The 14239-nt window shown below is 37.5% G+C and overlaps 1 protein-coding gene across 2 annotated transcripts in view; it reads right to left on the bottom strand.

Annotated features, from left to right (window-relative positions):
* pde4d (phosphodiesterase 4D, cAMP-specific) overlaps positions 1-14239 on the bottom strand; it is a 213732-nt gene that overhangs the window by 107042 nt on the left and 92451 nt on the right. The window lies entirely within an intron of this gene.

Here is a 14239-nt window from a genome sequence, read left to right as displayed (position 1 = left end):
TGTCAACTAACTTTTTCTAAGGTATAAACAATTTTATTGTGCTAGTTTTATGTTTCGACAAGTGCATGTGCACTTGACTTAATTTTTTATAGCAAACAGGATAGGCATATGCAAGCAGTAACCCATCAACATAGGTACAATGCTTGAGGCTTTTCTCATCAAGACTGTTTATAGACATCCTAAAATGAAGTGAAACTACATATGATAAAACTAATTATGAGCTTGACTTTAATTGTTTCATAGTACTCCACTAATACGAGGCAGTTATTAAACAATAGCTCAATGAACGTAAGCAACTCTCCATCAAGACATTCCATTTATGCAGCTACAGCTACAAAAAAGTGAAAAATACAGATCCAAACACAATCACAGAATCTCTCTCTGGCTTTGCTTTGCATTCCTGAGATTTAAGGAAACAAAGACTAATGTGCTCCTGCCCTCCCCAACTGCAGCACGGTGGTAGTATGACCTGAGTGCCAGCATTAGTATTAATGTTTAAATGCTCACAACAACAACGATTATGTACTTTTGATTAGTTCACTGTTTTGGTTCACTATTGTTGTTGATCATGCTTAAATGTAATTTCTAAGCATTAACACAGTTTAGCTGAAGTCAACAGGAATGTCATTAGCTTTGCGGGGACTTCTCTTGCCATGATTAAAGCAATAGCAGGCTGAGTTTTTGGGATCGTCAATGTATACCATTTCATCCACTACATGTGGAGAGATTTTACTGACTACTTCAGAATTTTGACCCACTAGTGGTGCTGGATTTATTTGGCAATAGTCAAAATCAGTAGATTCTTCCTCTGTGGACAATGACTGTACATTAACCTTCTCAAATCATTTGATGGCAAATCATGCAATATTTGATGACAAACTTGGTGTCAGATTTGGTGGCTATATTGTTAGCATGCAATTTGTTCAATTACAAGTCTTTCCAGAGGGAGAACTTACTCACTCACATCTTATGTAGCTTGAATTACGTATAATAAGTAAGTTCTGATGAGAAGATGTAAAAAATGTATAACAGTATCCATCATTAAAGAGTGAAAAATGGAAACACATTACAGTATAGTTGCCTGCAAAATTACTGCAGCCCATTTCATTGGAATGGGGGCCCCAGTGCAATGAGGGTTGGATAGTTCTGGCGACTGTAAATAGAATGTAAAAATAATAGAATGTGTACATATATATATATATATATATATATATATATATATATATATATAAATCATGCAAACAACACTTAAGGTCTAGCCCTCACCAGCACAGTAGCTACAACCTTTTCTGTTGGATTAAGAATCACATGATCCAGGAGCATATCTCAGATATAACTAAGTAAAACCCTGCAGCAACCACTGGGATGGTCCTAAAAACCACTTCATGATATAATATCCAAGCAAACAGAAACCAAGTGCCTTCTCATAAAACTATACAAGAAAATCATAAAAACTACAAAGGAACACACTGTAAGCCACCATCTATGAACAATAACACCACATTAACATCTTCAGAATGTGAAACAGAAGCACCGATGAAAGTATTTGTTTTTGTAACATGTTACAGTGAGTACAGGCTTTATTTGGGACAGACTGAAGAGCTGTGACAGAAAACTGGTCTCTTTCTGATGTCCACAAACGGTGCGCCCACCACAATCGATGACTGCGATCTCCACCAGCATAACCTAACCATAATGTTTGTTTGTTAGTTTCAAATAACTTCAACTCACGAAACAATAGATGCTGGACATTAGGCACCACTGTTCCTGACACATTTCCCATTACATTTATCAATCAATCACTTATTATGAGCCAGTTAATGTAATTTGGAGAGTGAACAAAAAAAGCTGCCGGCCATCATTTTAAAGCTGACAATCTCTTAGATATTCTGTCAGAGTGAGGGGCAAATGAGGGGCAATACCTGTTTCTGAGACCTGTTTTTCTTTAACATGATAAATTCCCATTATTGCTGTGATTCTTTTCCACTTCCTGTCAATGCTTTTCCTCATCTCATATACTTCCTGTCTAACTCAATCCCTTCCTTTCTTATGCTTTGTAAAATTCTTTTCTCTCATAACCGCTCCCTGTTGCTGTGCATGACGTCTATGAGCATTCCCCCCTGGTTACCAAGGGCAACATGGATGGAGAGGGACAAGTGGATTCGTCAAGAACTAAAGGCTGGAGGAACAAAAGCAAGAGAAGGGAAGCCAATCTGCAAGACGAAAGTGAAGTACATGCAGACACTCACAACGGAAACACTACAAATACATAAATTGATATAAAAATAAAAAAAATAAAAAAAACAGAAACACCAACATGCAACATCGTGCGTACTTAGACAAAGGAAAGCAAGATGTTAGGTAACACAAAGATAACCCCTTTTTTAAAGCAACAGAAACATTTTTTGCTTAGGTCTTCAGCAAAATAAATTGCACTCTTCTCAAAAATAAAAAAACAAAAAACAAGTCAATGATCTACAGACTCCCCAAAGACTCTTTCATAATCATCATCCGACATTGAAACGTCAGCCTACAGCCCACCAAATAACAGAGACAAAAGTAGAGTAGATACTCTTTTTCATAACTTGCACATACACTGTGAGAAACTGAAAATTCCAGTTTGCAGTTTTGCTTTTATTCACCTCCATACATGTTTCAGCTTTGACTTGATTTTACTCCTTGATTTTGCAAAACAAAACCCTTGAGGGGTACACTGTCCGCTCAAATAATACATCAGATCTGTGAGTAAATCCACAAACATTCTGCAAATCATTGTTTAATCTAGACAGATTGGATGCTTTTCTTTGGCAGCACATAGCATGCCGTCACCTTATAAAACACAGTCTGCATTCTCACTTGGTATTGGCAGGGGTTTGTTCATATAAGCATATCTAAGATGACTAAGATTTACTACATATACCTGTTGCTATAGTTACCTCTTAAAGTACCTATGTTTCTTGGTGTAGGCATAGGGGGTGAACAATGTTGATAAACTGCTGAATGTGCACTAAGTGTAACAAACTGGGGTGTCAGGCAATTTAAAATGACAAAGGAGCACATGAATCACTCAAGGGTCTTTTTTTTTTTCTAATCAAGAATCTCTTTATGGGTAAGTGTGAATGCAGGTAATTAGAGATTTCAATTTGACTTACACATGGACTTCATCTAAAATGTCGATGCAGCTCTGTCTCCCTCAAGTGTTTATCTTGAGCTACTGTGAGTATGGACCTGTTATTCTAGTGCCACTTAATTTTCTAGTGTTTTGTTTGGCCCGTCTCAACTTTTTTTGAGTGTTCAATTTGATTTACTGTATGTAGCACCAAATCACAGAAACAGTCATCTCAAGCCACTTGCAAAATACAGTCCAATTGAAGCCAATTATAATCCAATTCATTGTATATCCAGTCATAATTCAGTAAAATCAAACGCATATAATGCCAATTTCAAAATAAAATGTTGCTATCAAAGTCAAAATCAGTTTTAGTATTTTTTCTGAAATAGTAAAAAGTTTCACTTTCAATATCTGACATACTTTCTACGTTGAAAATAATGTTGATTTGCAAATCATTGGATTCTGTTTTTATTTACGTTCTCAGATCTTTACAGCTCTTTTGGAATTGGGACTCGTAATTTTCAGTCATCTCAAGGGCAGCTCAATAAAACAATGTGTACTTTGAAAATGTTCCTCATCAAGCTCCTTGAACCCAAAGTGTTGACCAAATGCTCTCTTTCCATCGTCTTAGTTCTGAATAGTCCATTATCTTAATAAGCATACCACAGCATGCCAAGGCATTACTTTGTGCTTCTGAGGAGAGCCAAAGATGCAGTGCTGGAAAGGAAAAAGTGGTGTGCTGTACTTTTACAACAAGTAAAGAGCATCATTACAAAATAGAATGCAGTAAAATTATTCTTCCTTCTTGGTTGAATGTTTTTTTAAATAGTTGGAGGCAAGAATTGAGAAATAATTTATCAAAAGATTACCACGTTTATAACTGAAAATAACATTGGATTATGCACAGTCCAAGTCACAAAGTTCATTATTGCAGTGATTAGTTGAGCACAAATTTTGAAGCTTGTAAACTATAACTTGTACAGTTATAGTTTACAAGCTTCAAAATTTGTGCTCAACTGTAAACTGTAAACTATAACTGTACAAAGAACAACTGAAAAAGTCCACATGTTAAGCGTAATTACTTCTCCTCCAGAGCAAATAATACAGCAAAATCCCTGCACGCTGTTAAACATCTCTGCCACCTTCCAAATTAGGGCATTTTTTTATAAACAACTTTGAAATCATTTTCTCAAACTAACAGGAGCTTAAAAATGTAAGGGAAGGTAACACATTCACACAAATAACCATTCAATTTTTTGACAAACATTAATTCATGTGTTTATGTTTATTTAGTCGGCAGGCACCATGCAAATGAATATTAATCACAGAGGAGAAAATATGAATTCTACCAGATTTAACCACTGGCTAATTTCTCTCTGTGGTCCCAGGGCAGGTAAACACACGACTGTAAAAAAAAACAAAAAAAAAAACTCAAGCATCCATCCATTCATCCATTTTCTATACCCGCCTAATCCAACTGTCACCTCGCGGGGATGGCTGGAGCCTATCCCAGCGGTCATTGGGCGAAAGGCGGGGTACACCCTGGACAGGTCGCCAGTCCATCACAGGGCCACACAGAGACAAACCAGACAAACAACCACACACGCTCACACTCACTCCTAGAGACAATTTAGAGACACCAATTAACCTAACATGCATGTTTTTGGGTAGTGGGAGGAAGCCGGAGTACCCAGAGAAAACCCACGCACACAGGGAGAATAATAATAATAATAATACATTTTTATTATTTATAACGCACTTTACATTTACAACAAAATCTCAAAGTGCTACAGTGGGATAAAAGACAACTAATAAGATAAAAGCAGGGACAGTAAAATACAAATAAAATACACAAATAAAAGTAATGAGTCCATTAAATGCAAAAAATAAATAAAAACAGGACAGAGCATTTAAAGGGAGATCATTAAAAACATTGGTAAAAAGAAAGGTTTTCAGGCCTGTTTTAAAGTGTTTCATTGTGTTTTTCTGTCTGTGGAGCCCTCAGATGTGGAGGCAGAGCGTTCCACAGCCGAGGGGCAGCACAGGAAAAGGTCCGGTCTCCCATGGTGCGGGAGCGAGTTCTGGCAGCATGTAGAAGGTTGGTGTTGGAGGAACGGAGAGAGCGTGAAGGACAGTGAAGGGTGAGAAGGTCTTTGAAGTAAGATGGCGCATTACCATGCAGGCAGTGGAAGGTGAGAAGAGAGATTTTGTAAGTGATCCGGGCAGAGACGGGAAGCCAGGGAAGAGATTGGAGAACAGGGGTGATATGTTCATGTTTACGCACTCTCATCAGGATCCTGGCAGCACAGTTCTGAACATACTGTAATCTCTGTATGTTCTTGCCAGGAATCCGAATGAGAAGTGCGTTGCAACAGTCAAGTCTGGAGGAGACAAAGGCATGGACGAGCCTCTCTGCATCAGAAAGAGACAGTAAGGGCCGGAGTTTTGCAATATTTCAGGTTAATATGGCTTTCAAAGGTGAGCTACGGATCAAAAATAACACCAAGATTGGTGACCATACTGGAAAGAGAAATTTTCTGGCCACAGATGGTAATGTTGAGAATTTTTTGTTGTTGAATTTGATGTGAAGTACCAATTTGAATATTTCAGTTTTTGAACTTTTAAGATGGAGAGAACATGCAAACTCCACACAGAACGGCCCCAGTCGGGAATTGAACCAAACCCAAGCAGTTGAATTGAAATGGCAATTGAATATCATGTAAAATAGACACATGCAACAGTAACTCCTTACTCCAATAACACAAACATATCATAAAGGTAAACGCATGTAAATACACTACACTACACTAAAATGTGCAATTAACCAATGTCCATTTGTTGTGTTGGCAACACGGATTCTTCAAAATACTTTTTTTGGGGCTCATGACAAAAGAAAAATCACCATCAAGAGGCTCATAGGGACTCAACACTCTCCTGAGGCGATCAACCTTTAGGATCTTATCATTTGTTCGAAGCAACATTGTATGAATGTTTAAAAAACAGAAAAGACATCAGAGTACACAATAAGATTCTCAAAACTTAACAATTTGTACTTTGTGAGTAGGTTACAATGATGATGCAGTAGGGGTTTCTTAAGAAATACTTTTAAAGTTTGATTGTAGTGTAATATAAATTATTTTTATAGTTGATTTCAATGGGCATTTGTAAATGTGTACAGATACAAATTCCATCATAAAACTGTTAAAGATTGTGCTGTTATGTCTACATCTCAAGTGAGAGTGGATTTATCACAGCAAGGGGCCAAATGGAACAGCAGAGCTAAATTTGCTCCTATGAGTGCTAGAAATACCAGACATAAAATCAGAATGAAAACGGGTCCCTCTGGATCAATCTATTTTTCAGCACAGAGTTCACTTTGTGTATTTGACCAACAGAGGGCAGCCTTTATTCAAAAATGTTTTCAAGTAAAGTTATCAGCAAGATCCTGACCACAACTGGACAATCAAATACCAGCTCGACCTGACAATTGTGTTACTACTTATGCACCTCTATGCTACACTTGACGACATCCACATTCAGTATCGTGTCCTGTTTAGGCTATAACAGCTATTATTTTCTAAACATCTCTGTTATGCTTACTGTATTTTTCAGCATGACTACGCAGAGCAGCAGTTCCCTTTTCTTTGATCAATGATATTTTTATGGTCTCAACATTTAAGAAGCTTTCACTTCAATTTATTCTCAGCCAGTGAGAGCAGTCAACCTTGTTCGAGTTGAATATAGCCAATCCACTCCTCTGAAAAAAAAAATATATGAAGGTAGGAACAAGCTATAGAGAGAGTGTGAATTTAACACATCTCATAGGTTTTATGCTCAGCAAAATAATGTTAAGATATGATGGTATTCCTTGAGTGAACTATGGCTTTGCATCTCTTTTCTGATCCAATATATATGTCATAAATAGACAAAATAAAAATAAAACAGAATAAAGCCACACAATATCCAAGAATACAGGCAAAACCCTGTGACAAATTTGCACAATATGTAATTTAGAAACACAGTGCACTCATCAACTGCTCTTATTTTCATTCAACCATAGGAGGGATCTGGTTATTTCTTTGCAAGTTTGACACTCCACACTATTGGGTGTATTGGCTATTCTCATCTTTGAGTACATGTATCCGATATATATTTTTCGATCATCTTTGCATTTCTACCTTTCATGCCTCTTCTCTGCATAATCTGTACGTCTTGCTGCTCCCCTGTCCAGCTGGTACCTCCGGCATATTGAGAATATCTCATGGGCGATTAGTTGGCTCATACAGCTAACAGACTTGCCCTCCTGGACTAAACGCGAAACATTTGCATGCTAGCAGATAAACAAATATTATTCATTCCAACCAGGACAATTGTGGTTGTTATTCAGTTTCCAAACTCCAAATAATGAGCATCTAGTGTTTCGGTTTGAGGAAAATCTGACGATCTGATTTCTTTTTTAATGTGTCATTATAAACTCATGTGTTCTGAAACATTCCCTAATGGGCTAGATGACTAATGCCGGTCTATATTAGAATCAGTAGACAAGGGAACAAAAATAAATAAATACTGAAGGACCATTTGCTGATTTTACAATCATTTTGAAACTGTACAGATCAGCACTGAAATTCTCGAAGGATCATGAGTCAAAGTCAATGTGCCTCAAGTCTGAATAATGAGCCATTAAGCTAAAACTTCAGGGAGTCTTCAGTTATTACCGGGTTCTCTGCCAGACAAAGTAATATAGACCCTGGCCAGGATCCATTAGAAAACCCCACTGGAACGTTTGATTAAATGTGTGCATGTGCGCGTTCATGGCACTAAATGCCAACCTTTGTGTATATGTTTTATATTCAGCTGTGCTTGTTTTGGAGCTTGGTAATAGTTGTTATTCACTGAGCGACAGTGGCATGAATATAGGCAAGGGGGAGGCAGAGCTGAGGGACTGAGGAAAGCTAGAGAGGAAAACTAGCAGAACAGCTTGTCAAGCGAGAGCAGAGCTCAGAGCAAGCTGTAACTGAGGCAGGGTGACAGTTAATGAAAGTGGATGAATACAAATGACCATGGGGATAAGGGCGAAGGTTTGAGAGTAAACCAGAGGGGAAAAAAGGACACAAAGATCAGTGTGGCTCCAGAAATAGCTTGTGGTTGTAAACACCGTTATACTTTTGTGTGTGTGCTATATAGCTGTGGATGTGTATGCCTGTGTAACTGTGGACAGATGCTTAAAAAATTGTGCTGATAAGATGATATACAGAAAATATAAACAGTTATTTAATGTGATGGATTAGGGAGAAACTGTATTTGTCTGGCACTCCAAAGGTTAAAACCACGTGTTATGATCCAGATTAGTGGTTTAATGATGATGGAACGCACTAATAATGGGTTCCTTTCAAAAAGGATAACATCTTTTATACCTCATTAATGTACTATTCATAATACACAGGTTACACCCCCCCACATCCATTCCACACATTCACAAGGGAGGGAATTCAATGCAGACAATGAAATCAGTGGACTAATGTGGCTCTTACTGGAGCAGAATAATGTGGTGACATTGCTGGGATTTGCAGACAGTCCAGTGGTTACTGATGCATGATAGGAGGGAATTCCTCAGCTAAATTGACAGTGAATGATGAATGGGAAAACCAATTATTTAAAGCATAACACCTGAGTAAGAGATGTTCAGCAGAATACAGAAAAATAAAACTCATTAAGTGATATCTGCACAACTCAGTTAAGTGTTGTAAACCATGGAATCCATTACAGAACCCTTAAAGGCTCAAATTGCAGTAAAAACACATGACCCATTTGCTGGTTAAGATCCAGAATATGGACTTACTTACAAGATCCATGAATGTTATTGCAGGTAATGAATGTGTTTGAGCACATGCAGTCAATAAAGACAATCAACTGTCTCTCTATCCATTTGACGTTGTACTCTGAAACACACTCACAATTTTTTTTCTCTTCAGGCAACTTTCTTAACAAACCTGAAACCGACATTATCGATGATGTACCTCACCAACTCGCATTTCAGGGACTCCGGTCTGCTCCATGATTAATGTTGTCTTGAGCTGCTTCTCTAAAGCCTTTCTCAAACAGAAATAACCTACACTGGCTGAGTAGAAGATCCAAGTTACATTTGGAAGTCTATGTGAGGTAATTTTCTAAGTATTTTCAGATATAAGTAGGAAAATCAACAAGAAGTGTCGTTTGCAGACTCAGATCCAGTCAGTGATGAGTGTGGACTCACTGCACCAAGAATAATATTGAGGGGATCTGCTATTTGAGCATGGACATTCACTGGTGTACATAGGTATGGAAAATTAATAACACCTTCAAAAAAGATAATGCACTCGATAATTTGATGACAAAATCCAGAGAGTAATGACAGGAAGGGTACATGGAAAAGGTTTGATTAAAAAAGGGATATACACAGAACACCTCAGAGGTGTCGAGGTATACTGTTATTGAAAATAATCAGGATATTAAATTGAATAAAATGTCAATATTGTGTTTATAACACACAGGATATCACATAGTTGATATCAAATGATGACAATATGATGATTTGATGTAGGCTGATAAAATCAAAACATTATGTGTTGCAGATTGGTTTTTGTACAGTTTTTAAAGTTGGTTATAATTCAATTATCCAAAAAAGGATCCAAAAACTAAAAAAACAAGGATGAAGTAGTCTGAGGGTGATCTATTTTACTTTCAAACTTTCTATGAATATCGTGATAATATTGTTACAGAGAATGCTTCTGACTGCAATTAACCATGTAGACAAAATGAAATGTTAATGATAAAACTATGCACAATCCACAAGATAAGGATAGGATTTCAAATGTGAAAACAAGTGTAACTATCCAAGGCAATAAGACATTAGAATAAGTCTCATCACAATATCTACTGTCCAACCTCAACATTTTTATTAAGGTATTCATATCTCAGTGAGACTGTAATTGAAAGACAACAACCTTTTGGTCTTATTTCAGATAAGTAATGTTCATTTCAGTGCATGAGGTTAGGCTTCATTCATTGTGACATACTTGACAAGAAAAACTTTACATTACTTAACTGTTCAATTTAGCTATTGGTCGTTTAGTGTTCTCACTATTCTAGTTAAACATAGTAAGACAGAAATTGTTGAATTTAAAGCAAAAAAAACTAATCTTTATTTGACATACTTTTACACTACCCACAGTAACAACACATTATGGAACAGATCCCCTGCCATACCTGCAAAACAAAGAGCACAGTGGTAGCCAATGTAAGCTACTGAGTGACGAAAATACAAGTGAGCTGAACTAGATCATTAAAGCTCAGATGATTTTTTTCATTATAGAAGACAAAATTAGGGCAGGAAAAAAGGGCAAAAACAATGTACTGGTCACTGAAATACTGAATCATTTTATGGAAACACTGCTTAAAATTTATATTCAGTTTATTTACTTACAACCTAAAAATGGTTGTTATCTTGTTATTCAAATTATATCTCCTGGAATCATAAAATCTAAATTTAAAACCTACATTTTAGATGAGACAAATTCTCCCCCTTGTAAATTGTTTATATGTTTGAAATAAATTGAATTAAATTGAATAATGTGTGCGTTTTTAGAGCTAGCTGCTCAAACAATTTTGTGGGGATGACAGTGCTGGCTGAGGTAAACACTGACTCCAAGATGTCAGTAGATGTAGTGCTATACATGGAACTATTATATCCAAAGTAACCAAAATTAACTCCACTATATCTAACCTAATTCTTCTTTCTTTGAAGAGGAGATGGAGAGAGATCTGTGCAGTGCTGGTGTGACGCTGGTTGACCCTAAGTATGAATTGTTATAATTAATTCATATTTTGATAGTAACATTGGATGGAAATTAGACATTTCAATCTAATATTTTCTTGGGTGTAAACAGGATGTCAAGGTACAAAACGATAGGGAGCCATTTTCAATGTCGGAAAGCTCTGAGCTATCATCACAGCAAGTGTTTTATGTCAAATTCAGACGGACAGACATTTTTAGGACCAGTGAATAGATGAAGACTACCTGTGCTTACTAGTGGATGCAAGAAAGATGAAACATACTGTGACATGGATTGTGTATGCATGTCTTTTGTGAGAGGAAGTGAGAGCTAATAGCATGAGTTAAGCCTTCTGTCATGAGAGGAAATACCATAATATAAAAAGGAAAGCTGGGATGCATAAAAGAAAATAGGCTTTCTTCCACACACTTTAGACCATCGTATTTCTCCTGGGGAGGAAAGATGATAACATATGTAATATTTATCTGCTGAATTATCTAGCACAAAATCTTCAAGGATACTCTAGACTGGATTACATGTAAGATAACATCATAGAGTCAATATAGATTGGTAGCATATAGATTGGTAGATTGTGAGCAGAACCATCTGCAGCTCAACGTGGCAAAGACCAAGGAACTGGTGGTGGACTTGAGAAGGAGTAAGGCCCCAGTGACCCCTGTCTCCATCTGTGGGGTCAACGTGGACATGGTGGAGGACTACAAATACTTAGGGGTGCACTTGGACCATAAACTGGACTGGACAAAAAACACAAACGCCCTTTACAGGAAGGGCCAGAGCCGTCTCTATTTTCTGAGGCGGCTTAGGTCCTTCAACATCTGTCGGACAATGCTGCGGATGTTCTATGAGTCTGTGGTGGCCAGTGCCATCCTCTACGCTGTTGCATGCTGGGGCAGCAGACTGAAGGTGAAGGACGCCAACAGACTGAACAAACTCATCCGCAAAGCCAGCCACGTTGTCGGAGAGGAGCTGGACTCTCTGACAGCAGTGTCAGACAGAAGGATGCTGTCCAGGATCAAATCCATGCTGGACAATCCTGCACATCCTCTTCATAATGTGTTGGTCAGCCACAGAAGCACCTTCAGCCAGAGACTGATTGCACCACGCTGCACCACAGAGCGCCACAGGAAGTCATTCCTGCCTGTGGCCATCAAACTGTATAATTCCAGTCTCTGACATCACTTCACCATGTGCAATAACCCGGTCATAACAATAATAATTAGCTACTGAGTAGCATTGTAAATACTGTTTATTGTTTATTCTATTTTTGTACATATTGATATTTTTATTCTTATTTTATTTTTGTTTTATTTTTTTCCCTATCTTATTCTTATTAATCTTTATTTTCCTGTAAATAAGAGCACTGCAACAAAAGAATTTCCCGCAAGGGATTAATAAAGTTATTCTGATTCTGATTCTGATTCTGATTCCAGCCCCACACATGTTCACTGCAGTATGTCCGTTATTATGACATCTTCGTGTTACTTTTTTATGTGCTCTTTGCTTTTCTACAGAGCAATACAATGTCAGCTATATTATCTATTGACTCCTCAGAGAGCAGCATCATTCACTCTACCTCCCACTGTTCATCTACTCTTTTCTCCATCCTTGTTTCCCTCCTAACATGCACTCTGCTGATCCTGTGGCCCCAGAGGATATGGTTGGTATGACCCTGATGGTAGTGGGGGGAGGGCAGGTGAGGCTCTTTGTCCTTTGCTTTGTTGTTGTTCCCTTATGGAAGAATCATGTCTAGTGACTTCATTAACGTGCCATCTCCTCTCTCACATGTGCACAACCTATCAGCAACTACAGTAATTACTGTGGATACCTGCTGTGCTGCTGCACTTGTACTTTGAGCTGGACTAATGTTAGAAAAAGAAAAGAAAATTCAATGTATGTTGACTTCTTAGTATAGTAATTGGCAGATATTATGAAAAAATGTCATGTTTTAAGTCTAACACATAGCTATGAAACTAATTTTAAATCCTAATTAACTTACGTTTTTGTACATTGCATAAGGCATCGACTCCTCAGTTCTGCAGTAAAGTTAAAGTAAAGTTTCACCCTGTTGCGTAGGCATAGATTGTACATTATAGTCATCAGTCGGAGGTCTTTCTTGCTGTGTTCAATTGCGATTTCTTTTTTCTTTTTGTCTCAGAAGCTAATGATGTAAAGAGACACAGCAGGGGTTCCTGGTGTTGCCGTTCCTTCTTGGTTTGGTGTATAAGAGGCCTGAAGGCTAACCGGAAGCCTTTTAGCATATTGTATAGACTCCACATCTTGAAAAAAACAGACCAATTTTGTCTTTGGTCCTATCTTCCTGTTGACACTCCAGTGTACATGCATAGGACTTACGTGCACCAACATGTAAAAAAACGTGTAAGAAACACTGCAGCTGGGATTAAGACTCTCTCACAGAGTATGACTCCTTTCTCTGAAAATGACACCGTTATTCCTGTGCTAGGTTTACATGGCAAACAGTTACTGCTGCAAAATCAATATTCAAATGATAGTATATTAAACCTTTAAATTCATGTATAATTGTCCGATAATTGAAAAGTGATGGCACTATCTTATATCTTTATCATGCGTTTGTGGTTTCCCAGCCAACCCTTTTGCCAGACTCATGCAAGAGCTAATAATTAGAAACATTGCCATGGCTTTTCTGACCTAAATTAGGAAGTAAGCTTCAGCCTTTGAACACTGTAATATCACTAATGAAGCTACATAGTTGGTTTTATTGGTTCATATTAGAAACACTACTGTTTATCACAAGGCTGTATCGCGTGGGCCATGGAAACATTATGATTTCTATGCAGTGAGCCATAAAATGTTCCACTCAGTAGGTGTTTCACATCAGCATGTGACACTTTCATGCTGGGTGTCTGATGACAAGATCAATATGGCTGTCATGTCTTTGAATTAACCTATGGTCAGAACATGCTCAGCTCATCACAATAGTAGAAACATGACAAGCATCATGAATCATTGTGTTGAAAGGTAATAAACACAGACTTCCAAACTGCTCTAAATATACCAAATGAAATGTGCATATAAAATAACAAGTAATGGTGTTACCAATTTTCACATCTGTTTTCTTTTCTTTTTATTTTGACTAGTGAAAGTAACTTCCTGGAATATCCTACAGTTGCCCAGTTCAAATTGACAAAAAGCATAACAAATAGGCAGACTGAACTCGCCAGGATTGCTTCATCTTCTCTTTATGATCACTTTAATAACTTTATAGGAAATAGAAAGACATGAAGGTGGTAATAATTTTCTCATAAAGTCTTGGCAA

Source organism: Odontesthes bonariensis, chromosome 6, assembly GCF_027942865.1.
Source record: "Odontesthes bonariensis isolate fOdoBon6 chromosome 6, fOdoBon6.hap1, whole genome shotgun sequence".
NCBI lineage: Eukaryota > Metazoa > Chordata > Actinopteri > Atheriniformes > Atherinopsidae > Odontesthes > Odontesthes bonariensis.
The sequence above is the reverse complement of the archived record's forward strand: the minus strand, read 5'-3'. Positions and strand labels throughout refer to the sequence as shown.